Below are 17,420 nucleotides of genomic sequence, written 5' to 3' on the forward strand. Positions count from 1 at the left end.
TGCCCCTACTATGTGGTGTACCATCCAATACACATAAGACATGAAAATATTTCATAAAAATAAAATATTTTTATATGTCCCATTTGTATTTTATGATACACCATTTTCATATATATGCTTGTCTTTTTTTAATATATGTTCCAAAAATCGGTACACAGTACGTGGGCGGCAAGCATGGGCCTAGAGCCTAGAGGAGTAATCAGGGCCTAAGCACCCTTATTGTTTTTTAATAATTATTTTGTATTATAAATTATAAATTTATACCAAAATCATGCAAAATAATAAGATATATAAAAGAAAACTTTAATATTTTCCAACCTTCATGTTATCTAATTTTTATTTTTGTATTTTCAGTAACCTTGATACTTAAAAAAAACTGCTAAAAAAAAAAAGTAAAAATAGGCCCATTTTAACACAATGTTTAAGGCCATTTTACAAAACCCAACCCGTTAGTTATATTAAAAATTAGGTCAGATATCTTCCTCTTCACAGCGTCCCTTCTCCTTCCTCTCTCTGTTTCGATTTCATCTCTCCGTCTCGAGCTCTCTCTTTCTCTCCGTCTTTCTTCCTAACAAGCAGCGGCTCCTGCGCGCTTCAACCGCCCTTCATCCGCCTAGACCCGCCTAGGCCGCCTAGGCGCCGCCTAACTCCCATCGTTCACAACCCTTGGGAATTGGTTGCATGGACAACATATATGGAAGTGTGGAGAGTTCTGACTCACAGCTTTTCCGAACTGAAGAATGTAGAGACATGCTGTTACGTCCCCGCAATAGGACAGAATATCTCTTGGACAACCTCAAACTGAGATTTGATGATTGCGAACCCACGCAGTACTTTACGTGTTCTAATCCACATTGAAGAAATTTTCGGAACAGTCTTGTTTTTAGTTATTACCAAATGGTTCGTTGTCATCGTTGTAAGCGTCTAATGGACACAGAGACCACCCTTTCAGTGCCTGGTGCTGAAGATGGTGAGGTCTTTGTAAAAGGTCCAGCCAGATTTATAATTAGTGATGCCCCATTTACTTCTACAAGCTCTTCTTTAGTAAAGAACCTCGGATTCACGGGATGGAATAGTATTGAGGAGTTGACAGTCAATGTAGGAGTTGATGAGGTAAATGATCTGTTATACCACCAAAGTTAATTTTCTAGTAAGAAATGAAATGCTAGTTTCTGATGATCTTTTCACTTTCTTCAGGTTTTGAAGTTGCTTATGTGCTCATTAGTATCAAAGATGCCTTTGACTGAAACTCTGCTGAAGCATGAACCCCTCCCAGAATTGAGCAATGAAAATGTTGATCAAGAAATATATGTTGAATCTTGAATGTTAGGAGACGCCATGGTTTGTTACGCAGAAGCAGGAGCGGAGTTTGTTAATTTACTTTCAGTTTCTTGACTCTTCCACTCGGGTTTATTGTGAAACAGATGCAGGATAACTCTATGAAAGGATGCATTGGTCAGTTGTACAAAAGTGTCCAGGATCTTGATGAGCAATGCTTGAAGTCAAATAACCATATCTCCAAATCCCCTAATCAACAAGCGAAATCAGTTGAATTCGTAGACCCCAAATCCCACTGTAACAAAGATGATAACGCTCTTGGATTTTTGAAAGGACCGGGGATGTTCATGATAACCGACAGTGTCTCGACGTAAGTCCGATCTCTGCAATTCTTGGCCTGTCAATTTTATGCGAATTGAACGTACCTGTCACTGACATTGAGGTACAAGTTGCTCAAGTGGGCTAGAAGGAGGTGAGTTATATATCATTTATGTTTATCATTTGTAATTTACCTTAAACTACTCTGGTTGAATCCTTAGCTGTGAGTTTCTATTTTGTTTGAAATTTTAGGCAGTTGGTTTATGATGAATATTCAATAAAGTGTTGCTGCTTGACCACGGTTGTTATTCAACATGGTTAAAGCCCAAGTAGCTAGCATGTGTTGAAAGTGGTTGATCTATTTGTGACAGTTTTATAATCTCTTTCATATGTTGATCAATCTTGTTTCTTACTGCAGGCACTCCGTCTTTTGGTGGCTTCTTTTGTTTGTGATTCTGCTCTAACCAGTATCTTCCTTAGGAAGCCAAATCGAGGATTTGGATGCCTTAATTTTCTAATTTAAGAAGAGGATGTATTTTGTGTTGCAGATTAATTAATTTTCTACTTTATGTATTGTTCTCTGCACTATTGTATGTTTTGCGTTATATGACTTGAAACGCTTATGATTGTTGGATTGCTGTGAGATATTACTTCGTATATGTGTGCCCCGTCTTGGTTTCATCTTGCTAAGGAACACTTTGCTAAAGCAATATCAACCATGTATTCTGAGCTATCTGATGTGATGCTGTTCCGGCAAAACTGTGATGATCCGAAAGACATGGAAGCAGGATGAGAAAAATAACCATTCTTTTCCTTAGCCAAGAAATGAAAGAAAAAGTAATAACCATCCTTTTTAATGAATTGTAGTTGACACGTTGAAACCGTTTTTGATCGGATGATGAGGTTTTCATTGTTATTCTTTAAGTGAAAAGAAAAAAAAGCTATAGAGACTTTTGATTCTTTGTAGCCCATGCTTGGGCCAAACTTACCCCTCTACTTCAGAAACAATGGAATCATATGGCCTCAATTCAATTCCTGCATTCTTCAAGTGATCCATCACCTCTGCGCTCACTTTAGAAGTATCTATAAATAACTTCGCTTTATCAGTCTCCACAATCCAATATGCATACGTCACTGCCTCTCTGCAAAACAAAATTTAGCACATCATTTGGATTTACACAAAAGCATGAACATTTATGAATAATTTTGAATTACAATTTTATATTTGGTTAAAGAATCAAGAATATACGAGAATAGCTGATAAACGGGGTTAACATGCATCTTTGACAAAAAAAAAAACCAACCCACAGATAGGTTCAGAGGTATAACTATTGCAGACGAACCAGCATCAGCAAGTTCAGACCTCAGAGACAACAACTTGGATGCGACATCTACACCAGCATACTTCAGATCATGTACTCTAATGGGTTTGTTTTGAGGCTTTGGTCTTGATTCGTTCCATGGAATACTAGAACCCAGTGCAGAAATGCTACAACACCCGAGCTATATGCAAAATAAACATAGAACTTAGTGTTCGAAAAATCGGCCGTCTAGGCGCCCGCCTAGGAGCTAATCGCTAGGCGGGTCTTTTTGTTAAAAAGGTCAACTAGTGATTTATCCCTTAAACTTGTACCTAACTTTCGATTTGCCCCCTATCCCTTTTGTTTCAGAAAATTAAGGATATGAACTCTTATTTTTTCACTAATTTCCCTCCCTCCTGCCATCTAAATTTTTTTTTAAGGTGACAAATTGAAATTAATGTATAAGTTCAGGTAACATTTCTACAAAAATCCCTTTTTAGAATTAAGAAAAGATAACATGGGTAGTTATGTTTCATAAAAGTAGGACCTATTATATGTTTTTGTTTTTGTATTTTTTTAAATATGAAAAAAGTGAATTTACCATATTATCCTCATTTAATTAATAATTTCAATTCTTAATGTTTGAATTAACCAATGGCATTTTTTGGTGTTTTGAATGTTTCACCATTCTCTACCTTTTGCTATATATATAGACTAGCCTCTCTGCACGTGCTTCCGGGCCTGCGAGAGGCTTTTTTTTAAATTTATTTTATTTTATTTTAGAATTAAAAATAATAATGGGTAGTTGTGTTCCATAAAAATAGGATCCATTATCTGATCTTTCTTTTAATTTTAATTTTTTAAAATATGAAAATGTATGAATTTACTATATTATCCTCATTTAATTAATAATTTCAATTCTTAATATTTGCATTAACCAAGGGCATTTTCTGGTATTTTGAATGTTTCACCATTCTCTGCCTTTTGCTTTATATATATAGATAAATAGTATAGCTGCACGGCTATACTCGGGTGTTGTTTTATGAAAAAGTAATTAACAAAATAGTATAGCTGCCCGGCTATACTACTTTTGACACATGAGCGCCTAAACGACAGGATGGACTTTATTTTATTTAAAAATAATATAACCGGGCGGCTATATCTTCTTTTTTTTTCCAAGCTATAAAGAGTACAGCCGCACGGCTGGACTTGGATATTTTTATACTAAAAACAAGCACAGCCGCTAGGCTGTACGGCGGTCTTTTTTTAATTTAAAAACATATAACCGTTCGGCTATACGACTTTTGACACGTGGCGGCCAAACGCTTGGAGGGACTTTATTTTCTCTTATTTATAAATAGTATCGGCTATACTTCCGTTGTTTTTTAATTAAAAAATAGTATAGCCGCGGGGGTATACGGGTTTTGACATGTGGGCAGTGCTATTCCTCTGTTTTTAATAAATAGTATAGCCGTGTGACTATACTCCATTTTTTTCAAATGTTTTTAGAAAAAACAGTATAGCTGTGCTACTTTACTGGGTTTTTTTGTTGTTGTTTTAATTTGTTTAATAAATATTTTTATAAGTCCCATTTGTATTTTATGATACACCATTTTCATGTATATGCTTGTCTTTTTTTAATATATGTTCGAAAAATCCATAGGCAGTAGGTGGGCGGTAGGCATGGGCCTAGGGCCTAGAGCCTAGAGGAGTAATCGGGGCCAAGGCAGCCTTTTTTTTAATAATTATTTTGTATTATAAATTATAAATTTATACCAAAATCAAGCAAAATAATAAGATATATAAAATAAAACTTTAATATTTTCCAACCTTAATATTATCTGATTTTTATTTTTGTATTTTCAGTAACCTTGATGTTTAAAAAAAACTGCAAAAAAGAAGAAGTAAAAATAGGCCCATTTAACCAAAGTGGTTGGTGTGAGTGGTTCGGCACTCTCATTCCTTAAGAGAGATCAGGGGTTCGATCCCTGCTCTCGTACGGAGTCACCACTTTGGCCAACACTTTACCCCTTACGGGCCGACCCGGTATGAGTGGGGATTAGTCTGGGTTGTGGTTAAGGCTTAAAGGTGCCACCCATAGTTGGGGCCTATCCAGGACCACCTCATGGTTCAGACCAAAAAAAAAAAAAAAAATAGGCCCATTTCCGCTCTCGTATGGAGTCACCACTTTGGCCAACACTTTACCCCTTACGGGCCGACCCGGTGTGAGCGGGGATTAGTCTGGGTTGTGGTTAAGGCTTAAAGGTGCCACCTATATTTGGGGCTCATCCAGGACTATCTCGTGGTTCAGACCAAAAAAAAAAAAAATAAGCCCATTTTAATACAATGTTTAAGGCCATTTTACAAAACCCAACCCGTTAGTTATATTAAAAAGAGTGCAGCTAATTGAACCCTAAAATTAACTGAGTACACCCTAAGGTCTAAGTACACCATCCTATTTCAATCAAAATATCAAATTAACTAAGTACACCCTAAGTGACTACCAAAAATACCCTTGGTACACCCTAATACACTCTATCACACAAAATAAAGAAACAAAATCAAAAGCCCTTGGAAAGAAAAAAGAGAAACGTATCCCACCGATAGTTTGGTTCCTCCCGCAACCACAAAGTGAAAGAAACCAAATGCCAAAGTGTTTCATTTAGCTAATAGCTTGTATAGTCTTACCTGCACAAAAACCACAAAATTAATTGAACCAAAAAAATATCACCACAATTGCAACCACAACCACGTCCCTAGAAAATCATCTTCATGTTTCTTGTACAACATCATTAGTATCCTTGTCTTTATTTTCAATATGTTTCCAACCATCATCTACAATAAGAAATCGCGGAGGCAAGACAATAATTCAAGTTTAGCAGATAAATAGAACAGAGGAATAGCCTCTTACAAGTTTCAAGGCAAGACAATAATTCAACGCAAGAATCAATTCAAGTTCAACGCAGGACCTTCGAGCATTCAACGACACCTCCTTGCCCCTCCGCCAATGCTAGCTATTTGATTATGGTTGAATATGTGGCAAGTAGGGTGTACTTATTAAAATTATATTTGTTTCACAATTCAATATATTTTTTTTGGTCATTTTATATTAGGGTAAATTAGTAATTCAATAAATAGTTTGGTAGTAGGGTGTACTCAATTAATTTTAGGGTTTGTTTAGCAGCACTCTATTAAAAATTAGGTCGGATATATTCTTCTTCCCAGCGTCCCTTCTCCTTCCGCTCTCTGTTTCGATTTCATCTCTCTGTCTCGATCTCTCTCTTTCTCTCCCTCTTTCTTCCTAACAAGCAGCGGCTCCTGTGCGCTTCAACCGCCCTTCGTCTGCCTAGACCCGCCTAGGCAGCCTAGACCCGCGCCCAGGCGCCGCCTAACTCCCATCGTTCACAACCCTTGGGAATTGGTTGCATGGACAACATATATGGAAGTGTGGAGAGTTCTGACTCACAGCTTTTCCGAACTGAAGAATGTAGAGCCATGCTGTTACGTCCCCGCAATAGGACAGAATATCTCTTGGACAACCTCAAACTGAAATTTCATGATTGAGAACCCACGCGGTACTTTACGTGTTCTAATCCACATTACAGAAATTTTCGGTACAGTCTTGTTTTGAGTTATTACCAAACGGTTCGTTGTCATCGTTGTAAGCGTCTAATTGATACGGAGACCACCCTTCTAGTGTCTGTTGCTGAAGATGGTGAGGTCTTTGTAAAAGTTCCAGCCAGATTTATAATTACTAATTAGTGATGCCCCCATTTACTTCTTCAAGCTCTTCTTTAGTTAAGAACCTCGGATTCACGGGATGGAATAGTATTGAGGAGTTGACAGTCAATGTAGGAGTTGATGAGGTAAATGATCTGTTATACCACCAAAGTTAATTTTCTAGTAAGAAATGAAATGCTAGTTTCTGATGATCTTTTCACTTTCTTCAGGTTTTGAAGTTGCTTATGTGCTCATTAGTATCAAAGATGCCTTTGACTGAAACTCTGCTGAAGCATGAACCCCTCCCAGAATTGAGCAATGAAAATGTTGATCAAGAAACATATGTTGAATCTTGAATGTTAGGAGACGCGACGAATGAGGAAGAAGAAAAGATTTCTATTAAGCTCATAGTTAGCAAATCTAGGAAGATGGTTTGTTATCCAGAAGCAGGAGAGGAGTTTGTTAATTTACTCTTCAGTTTCTTGACTCTTCCACTCGGGTTTATTGTGAAACAGATGCAGGATAACTCTATGAAAGGATGCATTGGTCAGTTGTACAAAAGTGTCCAGGATCTTGATGAGCAATGCTTGAAGTCAAATAACCATATCTCCAAATCCCTCTAATAAACAAGCGAAATCAGTTGAATTCGTAGACCCCAAATCCCACTGTAACAAAGATGATAACGCTCTTGGATTTTTGAAAGGACCGGGGATGTTTATGATAACCGACAGTGTCTCAACGTAAGTCCGATCTCTGCAATTCTTGGCCTGTCAATTTTATGCGAATTGAACGTACCTGTCACTGACATTGAGGTACAAGTTGCTCAAGTGGGCAAGAAGGAGGTGAGTTATATATCATTTATGTTTATCATTTGTAATTTACCTTAAACTACTCTGGTTGAATCCTTAGCTGTGAGTTTCTATTTTGTTTGAAATTTTAGGCAGTTGGTTTATGGTGAATATTCAATAAAGTGTTGCTGCTTGACCACGGTTGTTAGTCAACATGGTTAAAGCCCAAGTAGCTAGCATGTGTTGAAAGTGGTTGATCTATTTGTGACAGTTTTATAATCTCTTTCATATGTTGATCAATCTTGTTTCTTACTACAGGCACTCTGTCTTTTGGTGGCTTTTTTTGTTTGTGATTTTGCTCTAACCAGTGTCTTCCTTAGGAAGCCAAATCGAGGATTTGGACGCCTTAATTTTCTAATTTAAGATGAGGATGTATTTTGTGTTGCAGAGTAATGCATTTTCTACTTTATGTATTGTTCTCTACACTATTGTATGTTTTGTGTTATACGGCTTGAAACGTTTATGATTGTTGGATTGCTGTGAGATATTGCTTTGTATCTGTGTGCCCTGTCTTGGTTTCATCTTGCTTTGTATCTAACTGTGTTACTGGGGGAAAAATATACCGTAAATTCTGGCAAGTAGGAGGTCCTCAGTGGAAATCCATCGGCTATACTATTTTTTATAAAAAAATAACGTAGTACAGCCGGCCGGCTAAATTATGTTTTTATATAAATAGTATCGCCATGCGGCTATATGCGGGATTTTTTTTTTTTAAAAAAAGAAGAGTATACCCGCGCGGCTTTACGGGGTTCAAAGTGTTTTTTTTATAAAGAGTATAAACGCGCGGCTATACTTCTTACACAGATGTTGTGATCTTTAAAAAAAAAAATTGTTTTTCTACAATTTTTGTTTATCGAAAGTTTAGAGCATGATCCATACAATTAGGCCATTACCGTAGTCCTAATTGTCCCCTTTTGAGTTTTTACTTTTCCAGAGTTATTACCCGAAATAAAGAATTTAGCATTTTCAATTTTAATACTCGTAATGTATATGTACGTACGTATTTTTCATGTTTAATATACTTGGTTTTTTACAAAATTTTCAATAATACACATAAAATTCATGTATTATACATATAAGTTTCGCATATTATTGAATAAAAATAATATATTTAAAAAAAATTAAATTTATAAAGTATATATATTGAAACTAGCAAATTAATATCTATAAAGTATAAACTAATGCAACTAGAAGGGTCTTTTTTTTATAAATGTTTTTAATAAATAGTATAGCCGCGCGGCTATGTTGTTTTTGACATGTAGGTCCTCTTTTCTTTTTTTATAAATAGTATAGCCGCTCGGCTATACTCCTTACACAGATACTGTGATTTTTTTTTTTAAAGATTGTTTTTCCAAGAGTTTTGTTTATTGATAGTTTAGAGCATATCCATTACTATTAGTCCATTACCCGAGTCTTTATTGTACCCTTTTATGTTTTTACTTTTCAAGAGTTATTACCCGTATAAAGAATTTAGCATTTTCACTATACATATTTTAAATATATTATATATATATAAGTACCCTCTTAGGTGCATTAGTTCATACTTTATTAATACTAGCCTCTCTGCATGCGCTTCCGCGCCTGCGAGAGGTTTTTTTTATAAAAAATTTAAATTTATTTTAGAATTAAAAAAGATAATGGGTAGTTGTGTTCCATAAAAATAGGATCCATTATCTTATTTTCTTTTAATTTTAATTTTTTTAAATATGAAAAAGTGTGAATTTACCATATTATCCTCATTTAATTAATAATTTCAATTCTTAATGTTTGCATTAACTAAGGGCATTTTCTGGTATTTTGAATGTTTCACAATTCTCTGCCTTTTGCTTTATATATATAGATTAATTGGCTAGTTTCAACATATCCAATGCAGATATTGAAGAGAGAGAAATTTCAGGGTAAATCAATTTGAGAGTTCTATTTTTTCTTCTTCTTTTTTGTGGGTATGTTTGCCTTTGATCTAACTCGTTCTCTTGAGTTAAAACAAAAGTCCAAAAAAGGTATAGCCAAGTGGCTACGGTATTTTAAAAAAATACCGTAGTAACGCCGTGAGGCTATACTGTTTTGAAACATATCTGAGAGTATATCCGCGTGGCTATACTATTTATGGGAAAAAAAAAAGACTCACCTAGCGCTTTGGTGACCACATGTCAAAACAGGTATAGCCGATCGGCTATACTATTTTTGTAAGCGCTGCTGTACTATTTATAGAAAAAAAAAAGACCCATCTAGCGCCTAGGCTTCCCACGTGTCAAAACTAGTATAGCCGTGGCACTATTCCTTTAATTGTTTCAGGCTTTGTGTCTTTTGGTGGCTTCTTTTCTTGGCGACTCTGCTCTATCCGATGTCTTCAATAGGCTGCCAGTGCAAGAACAATAAACTCTGTATAGAGATGATGATGCTTCTCCTGTTTCTACTTACTGGAACTCCAGTATATGGTTTATTATGTGTTTCTAAATCTCAATGCTACGGATATTACTCACCGGTTCAAGTGCCAGTGGAGGTGGATGTTTCTTTATTCTGATATTTTAATGGAATTTTGCTTTATGATTGACCTGATGCATCTTATGTAGGCTATTTGCTTTCTTCTCTTCTTGGAATTGTATTATTCTTATTTATGAATGCTATTCTTAGTTTAAGAGATTGGAATCTTCAGGTTACGGTGAAGCAGGATGTTTCTTCCTAGTCAAGTAATGAATGCTTCCCTTTTCAAAAGTTAAGGATGGATGGAGGGTCATAACATGCACTCCATCTCAAGTGATCCTCCCCCTGATATCTTTCCAGACTCATGATCTTTTTCTACATATATTACTTTATGCAGGCCCTTTATTTAAGTCTTTGTGTTTTCTTTAGCTTCATCCTTTTCTTCGGCAGTTTTACCCAAAAAGGTTTGAACTTTGAATTACATGTCTTTTTCTTTTCTAAATGTACTTATGATGTTGAGCTGTTTGGCATTTTCCATTATAATTGTCCATTAATTTCTTGCATACTGAAAGAGCTCTTTTCCTTTCTTGCACAGAAGAACCTGTCGATCAATGCCTAATTTTATTTTCCCACTAGTTATATTAATTTCACTTTAATTAGAAGATTAAAAACATAAATGGAGAAGCCGACCTGCAAATTTACTGAGAAAGACTGGTGAATTTCACTAAGCTTTCCCAAAAGGTTATTCATTCAAAATCTCCTCATGGACTGCATAACTCAGGATCAGACTAGCCATGTTGATAAAAATGTTGGTCGCTGGTTTTAGATTTGAATCATATACTTGTTATCTGCTCAAGCTCTGACCTGTTTTTCAAGCTATTAATTCTGCAAAATTTTGTCTCACTTTCGCCATACTTGAATTGTATTTTGAAGTCCTTTCATGTCTAAGCAGGAAAACAACTTACCGCTTTGTACTTTCTTACAGTATCAATGGCTGATAAAACTGTGAAGAATATTATGAGCTTGAAGGCTGTGGTGGACAAGGGGAGCAACAAAATTATCTTCGTAGAGTCTGACAAAGATTTTATTGATGTTCTCTTGAGTTTCTTGACAATACCAATGGGAACAATTGTCAGGCGTGCCAGTAAACATTCAGTACCGCTAGCAATAGGTTGCATGAACTATTTGTACACCAGCATCGATGTTCAGGATTTCCAGACTGAAGCATGTAGAGAGATGTTGCTATGTCCCACAATGGGGCTGAATCTCATTGCAAAAACCTCAAACTGAGAATTGACAATGATGAGCCAACATGGTACTTTCTGTGTGACAGTTGGCAATGCTCCTTCGAAAATAAGTCAAAAAGTCATTACAAAGGTGTTCTGTGTCAATGTGGAAGATGCATGAATGTGAAGTGCGGACTTTCAGTTTCATCCTCTGCTGAGCAAGGTGGGGGCATCTTTGTAAAAGAATCAGCTGGGTTCATAGTGACTGATGATTTACGTGTGATGTCCCCGTTATTGGTGGCAAGCAATCTTGTATTTACAAAGCTTGGAGCCATGAATGAGAATAGCACTACTGAACAAAAGACTTTGAATATAGGAGCTCATGAGGTAATTGAATGCTGTTTGCCAATTGTTTTATTTTTCTTTTAGTACAACTGTAGTGTTTGTGGTTTTTGACCTCATGGTCTTTTTTTCCAGGTTTTGAAGTTGCTTCTGCGCTCATTAGTATCAAAGAAACCTCTATCTAAAACTCTACTGAAGCTTGATCCTGCACCAATTCCAAATCCGAATTTGAGCCTTGATCAACTAATATTGACAAGTATTGAATCTCTGCTGCTTGGAGACATAATGAATGAGGAGGAAGAAGAAAAGATTGTTGTTAAGCTGACAGTTAGCGTCTCAAAGGATATTGTTTATTATGCCGAAGCAGGGGAGGATTTTGCTAATTTGCCCCTCAGTTTTTTGACTGTTCCACTTGGTTTCATATTAAAGCATTTGAGGGATGCCTCTTTCAAAGGATGCATTGATCAGTTGTAAAATAGTGTCCAAGATCTCGATGAGCAGCACTTGAAGTCAAATTACCACAAGGAAATTCTGCTGAGTCCTAAGATTTATCCTGAGTTTTGCTATGAGAACCGTCTTTTAGGAATGGAGGATGGCCCTGTAGCCTCATATTTGTATGCATATTGGAAGGATGATCAGGGGCGTTTGAAAGATATATTGACAGCAGATGCTGCCCTCATCCCTTCTAACGCTGTGACAGTTCCACTCAAATTGAAGCATGATAAAAGTCCTCAAGGTTATTTCAAAGGTTAGACAGTGTTCGTGGTAACTGATTATCTGTTCATAACACCAATATCTCCTGCCTTTGGCTTTTTTATTTTAAATCTACTTAAGGTACCTTTGACTGACATAAAGGAGGAAACTGTTGAGGTTGGCAAGAAGGAGGTGAGTTATTTTTTATAATTTTCATTGAACTACGTTTATAGAATTCAGGTTGCCCCTTTCATTGCACCCTCCCCCCTTTTAACTGTTGATGATTCTTGTGTTGTTACTGATATTGTAGGCTTTGCGTCTTTTGTTGGCTGCTTTTCTGAGCGGCTCTGCTCTAACTAATGTCTTCATTAGGCAGCTGAATCTAGAAAAGTTCATAAAGAGAGCTTGGTTATCTCATAGATGAAGATTGCTAGTAGAGGTCTCTTTATGCAGAATACTTAATGAACGTTATTAATGCCGGCTTTTGTTTCTTCTAAGAATTGTATTATTTCTATATATAATTCAATCGACCTCATCAGTTGTTGCTGTAGTTGCAATTAGCAATTAAGTTCATCAATCTCGTTAGAAAAACTAACTAAGCGGAGGCCTACCTGATTTACACAAAATTGATGAAAGTTAACTAAAGTAAAAAAACTAAAGAAAAATAAATAAAAGAAAGGAGAAGTAGTTGTAATAAGTTTCGAGTTCATTATGGATGATATGGGGACGAAATCTTCTTCCAAATACCATGCACAGTGGCTTCTGCTGCTGCCTACTATACCAAAATCCTTTAAACAGTAGAAGCCAAGGACTTCCCTTTTATTTATAAATAGTATAGCCGAGCGGCTATACTTTGGTTATTTTTTAATTAAAAAATAGTATAGCCGCGTGGCTATATGGGTTTTGACACATCGGAGGTGCTATTCCTCTGTTTTTTATAAATAGTATAGCCGTGTGGCTGTACTCCATTTTTTTCAAATGTTTTTTTAAAGAGTGGTGATTTTCCCACTCCATTTTATAACTAAAAAAGGAGTGTAAGTGGATAAAATTGGAGTGGGGAAATCATTACCCTTTTAAAAAAAACAGTATAGCCGTGCTACTTTGCTAGGGGTTTTTTTTTTTAAAAAAAAATTGTTTAATAAATATTTTTTATATGTCCCATTTGTATTTTATGATACACCATTTTCATATATATGCTTGTCTCTTTTTAATATATGTTCGAAAAATCTATAGGCAGTAGGTGGGTGGCAGGCATGGGCCTAGAGCCTATAGGAGTATTCGGGGCATAGGCACCCTTTTTTTTAATAATTATTTTGTATTATAAATTATAAATTTATACCAAAATCATGCAAAATAATAAGATATATAAAAAGAAAACTTTAATATTTTCCAACCTTGATATTATCTTATTTTTATTTTTGTATTTTCAGTAACCTTGATATTTTTACAAACTGCAACAAAAAAAAAAGTAAAAATAGGCCCATTTTAATACAATGTTTAAGGCCTTTTTACAAAACCCAACCCGTTAGTTGTTGCTTCGATTCAGCTGCACCAAAATGGATTCAGCTGCATCCTCAACTTGTGATACTCGCAAGTGCACGAGCCGTTTGGTAGTATAGCATATGTAAGTGCGAGGTCGATCCCACGAGGATTGGTGATTGAATGATCCAATTCATTTCCCCTACATAAAACAGAAATGAAAAAGAAAATAAATAAAACAAGTAAAAAGGAAATAACTCAAGCAAATAAGTTCCCAAGTTCAATTAGATTAATGGATTGATTCTAGCTAAAGTATGATTAAGCCATGGTGTTTGGTCAAAACCTTGTGTTCCTAATTCCCTAATTTGATCATTTGTTGTCTAACCTAAAATTAAGCATTAGGAACCCATTAAGCATAGAAGAACAATTTAAACAACCAAGCATGTATCTAATCCCTGTTGTCGAATGTCCATACATACTCTTCTTATTCATAGTTCAATTCGAATTAAAGCATGGTGTCTACTCTTAATTCAAACCAAGATAGCTAACATGCAAGCCTAAATGGTGATCAATCATTCAAACTAGCATATTAACTTATAAGCATAATGAATAAGAACAAAAATCATAATTGAAACTTGGAAACTAATTAAACTTGAATACTTAAGAAAGAATGTACATTACAAATAAAAGTAAAGTAGAACTTGAAAAACTTAAGGAGAATTTCAGCACAAATATTTCATTACAACAATTGAAAACTAGAAAGGAAACTAAGAGAATTTGAGGGAGAGAAGGGAAGGGAGCTCTAGAGAAGTGTTTGAGAGCTCCCCCCCTTGGGGTGTGTTTTGAAGCTTGAAGGCTTCTCTATTTATAGGGCTAAGAGGGAGGAACAACATGATGAAATCCAACACCACCATTCCTCTTTTAATACAACCCATAACTCACACTTCATCTTGTCTATGTTAGTGTGGTTGGAATCAATCTCATCCCATACTTCTTTTGCTGCACCTCAAGCTTTCTTCACATGGGATCAAAGGTGATCAATTGTGGCTGCCTTTTGCTGCCAACCCATGTGGTTGCCTTTTGGTTGCTGAAAAACGAGTTTTCTGAACCAGTCTTGGTGTAGGAAGGCCAGAGGTTTCAAAACGTATCCAATGGTGCTCAAATTTGGATATGTTATAATAGACACCCATTGGAACAACTTCTATGAAGAAAGTATTCCCATCAGAGCAGTATAAGTGTGCGTTTTGGGCCTTACAAGTTGGCAGCCGAACAGAGACTGGAATTGACTTCATTTCATTTCTTTGCTTTACATGCATGCACATGCTTTCTCTATAATAACTCCAGCATGTACCAACTTGCTCCTTTAGAATTTCATAGCTGGAATGCCTCCCCACTTCACTCATTATGTTGGATCCAAAGTCAGTTGCAGCATGGGTGAGGCACATGGCTTAAAGGAGGAGACAAGGCTCAAAGCTGGCAGCTGCAAATCCTCCTGAGCATGGTTCAGTGTTGGACGGGCTAAGGACTCCACATTTGTTCAATTGGGCTGAATTTTGGATATGTTATACTAGACACCCAATTGAACAACTTCTATGAAGAATGTCTCCTCATCCGAGTTGTGCAGATTGCTGAAATGAGACCTGCAAGGTGACTTACGAAACTGGACTGACAAGGAGTGTGGCCCAACTTTGGTTTTGTCTTTAAGCTCTTGCTCTTATGCCAATCAGCCCTTAACATGCATGGATTGCATCAAATGTGATCTCTTGCTATCTTAACCTACAAAACACACAAATAGAGGTAAGTGACTCAAAATAAAGAGAAACTAAGCAAAATCACTAAGTAAAGAAGGCAAGCAAGTGTATGAAATTATGGACTTATCAAAACAGAAAATGGATTAAAAGCACAAGTTTAACTCAATAACATAACCAAATCATAAGCTAGAAGGGTACAAAATGATATACAATTATGAACCGATCAAATACCCCCAAACCTAGATTTTGCTAGTCCTCGAGCAAAACAAAAGGAAAACAAAGATAAAAACAAAACAAGAAGTTAAGTAAACCACTTCCGCAGGTAACTCGATTGCATTGAGCATATGCAACAAGCCTTTAAACCTCTAGGCATCCCTAGTAGGAGGAGTTGTGTCTCCTGAGGGTTTAACAGATACGACACCCACAAACGTTTTCCTAACTCTACAAAACAAAGTGGTTAGAAAACTTATTAGATTTGTTAGTCCTTAAGCAAAATAAAACCAAAACCAAAACCAAAATAAAAATAATTACAAAACCAAAATAAATAAATAAATAAATAAATAAAGAAAAAAGTAAACTCAAAACAATCTTTCCGAACATTTTCTGAAGAGAGATGACTCATGCGCATGACTCAAAAATAAAAGCTCAGTTTTTAGACAATATTTACAAGGTGGCAAAGTTCAAAACACAACATGCTCAAAGTGTAGTAGTGTGATAGCCAAATGCAACAAATTCCCCAATCTTAGTTTTTACACAATTTCAAAAATCATACCAAACACAAATGCAACTTCAAATCTCACCAAAGTTGTCCTCTCATAAATGAATCACTCAGAAGAGGGCTACAATGCAACACTCAATTATAAACATGAGATTAGAGTTAAATCATAAGGGACTTAACTCAAAAATAGGAAGATGAAGAACTTGCATTAATATGATCTCAAGAAGGATGCCAAACACTTAAAAGTAGAAAAATGAATGCAATTCAACCACATGATATTTAAGATCAATTTAGGTCTTTATTATAGGTTGTAATGGGGCCAAGGGTGTAAGGTGAGTGAGAAATGAAAGGTATGGATAATACAAAGTCCAAGGAACTCACAATGTAAGAGCATAAAATAAAATTGTTTACAAGACTTCGAATCATCACGATTAGATTTTTTTCTTTTATATGATCAAAACTCCTTATACCTTCATTTACAATGATTCATACTTCTTTCCAAATGCCAATTTATTTTGAAGGCCCAAAAATGAATTTTTAATCAACCACCACTTAATCACAACTTTTTTTTTTCTTCTTTTCTTTCACCAATTGAGTGAAGTTTTTTTTTTCTTTATGTAATATCCCTTCCCAAACTTAGCATGAAAAACACATCCGAATTAGAGCTCATGAGTTCCTTAGAAAGGTAAATATTTGTTTTTCGGGCTAAGGTGAGGAAATATAATTGGTAAAATGAAAGAAAAGGTTTACATGTAGGCTCAAAATGGTTAACAATGGAAAATCATGCTTAAGCATGCATAAGGTTAGCTTGAAAGGCACAAACGATCCAAAGAAGGCCTTAATATCATTTCTTAAATGTCATGAAATCAAATTGCAAAAGAATGAATGACTTTTAAGTGTTCAACCAAATCAATGAATAATGAGATCAAACAACAACTTTGATGACAAGAAAATAAGAGTATGTGTATAACACTCATGAAATGAAGAACAAGGCTCAAAAGCTCACATTATATGGTTATATAAGTCTAATTTATGCTTGATACAATTCTTTGGGTCATGCAAATCCTTTAATTGGAAAATTATGAAACAAATGGCAAGTGCAAAGAAGGTTTCGAACATATCATGCTAGAACGATGCCAAAATTTTATTTTTTAAAAAATTTTATTTTTTTCATAATTAAATAATAATAATAAAATGAAATCCAATTTTAAGTCATGCAAACATTTATCACAATCTCATCAAATGTGTTCGGAAAGTGAATAAAATCAAAATCAAAATAAAATAAAAATAAAAATAAAAATAAAAGCAAGACTTAAACAAAA

The 17,420-nt window shown here is 35.5% G+C and overlaps 3 pseudogenes across 2 annotated transcripts; all 3 read left to right on the plus strand.

The window, feature by feature from the left end:
• Nucleotides 1–324: 324 nt before the first annotated feature.
• On the plus strand, nt 325–2,258 carry LOC110759652 (uncharacterized; annotated as a pseudogene). Its single transcript, XR_015836384.1, has 3 exons — nt 325–1,113; nt 1,198–1,750; nt 2,015–2,258. The product of XR_015836384.1 is annotated as an uncharacterized LOC110759652 (transcript).
• Nucleotides 2,259–6,661: 4,403 nt separating this feature from the next.
• Nucleotides 6,662–7,828, plus strand: LOC148293470 (uncharacterized; annotated as a pseudogene).
• A 3,051-nt stretch (nt 7,829–10,879) lies between these two features.
• Nucleotides 10,880–12,676, plus strand: LOC148293471 (uncharacterized; annotated as a pseudogene). The gene is made up of 3 exons (XR_015836383.1): nt 10,880–11,502; nt 11,593–12,342; nt 12,461–12,676. The product of XR_015836383.1 is annotated as an uncharacterized LOC148293471 (transcript).
• The last annotated feature ends 4,744 nt before the right edge of the window (nt 12,677–17,420 follow it).

Source organism: Prunus avium, chromosome 6 (assembly GCF_965620075.1).
Source record: "Prunus avium chromosome 6, drPruAviu1.hap1.1, whole genome shotgun sequence".
Lineage (NCBI taxonomy): Eukaryota > Viridiplantae > Streptophyta > Magnoliopsida > Rosales > Rosaceae > Prunus > Prunus avium.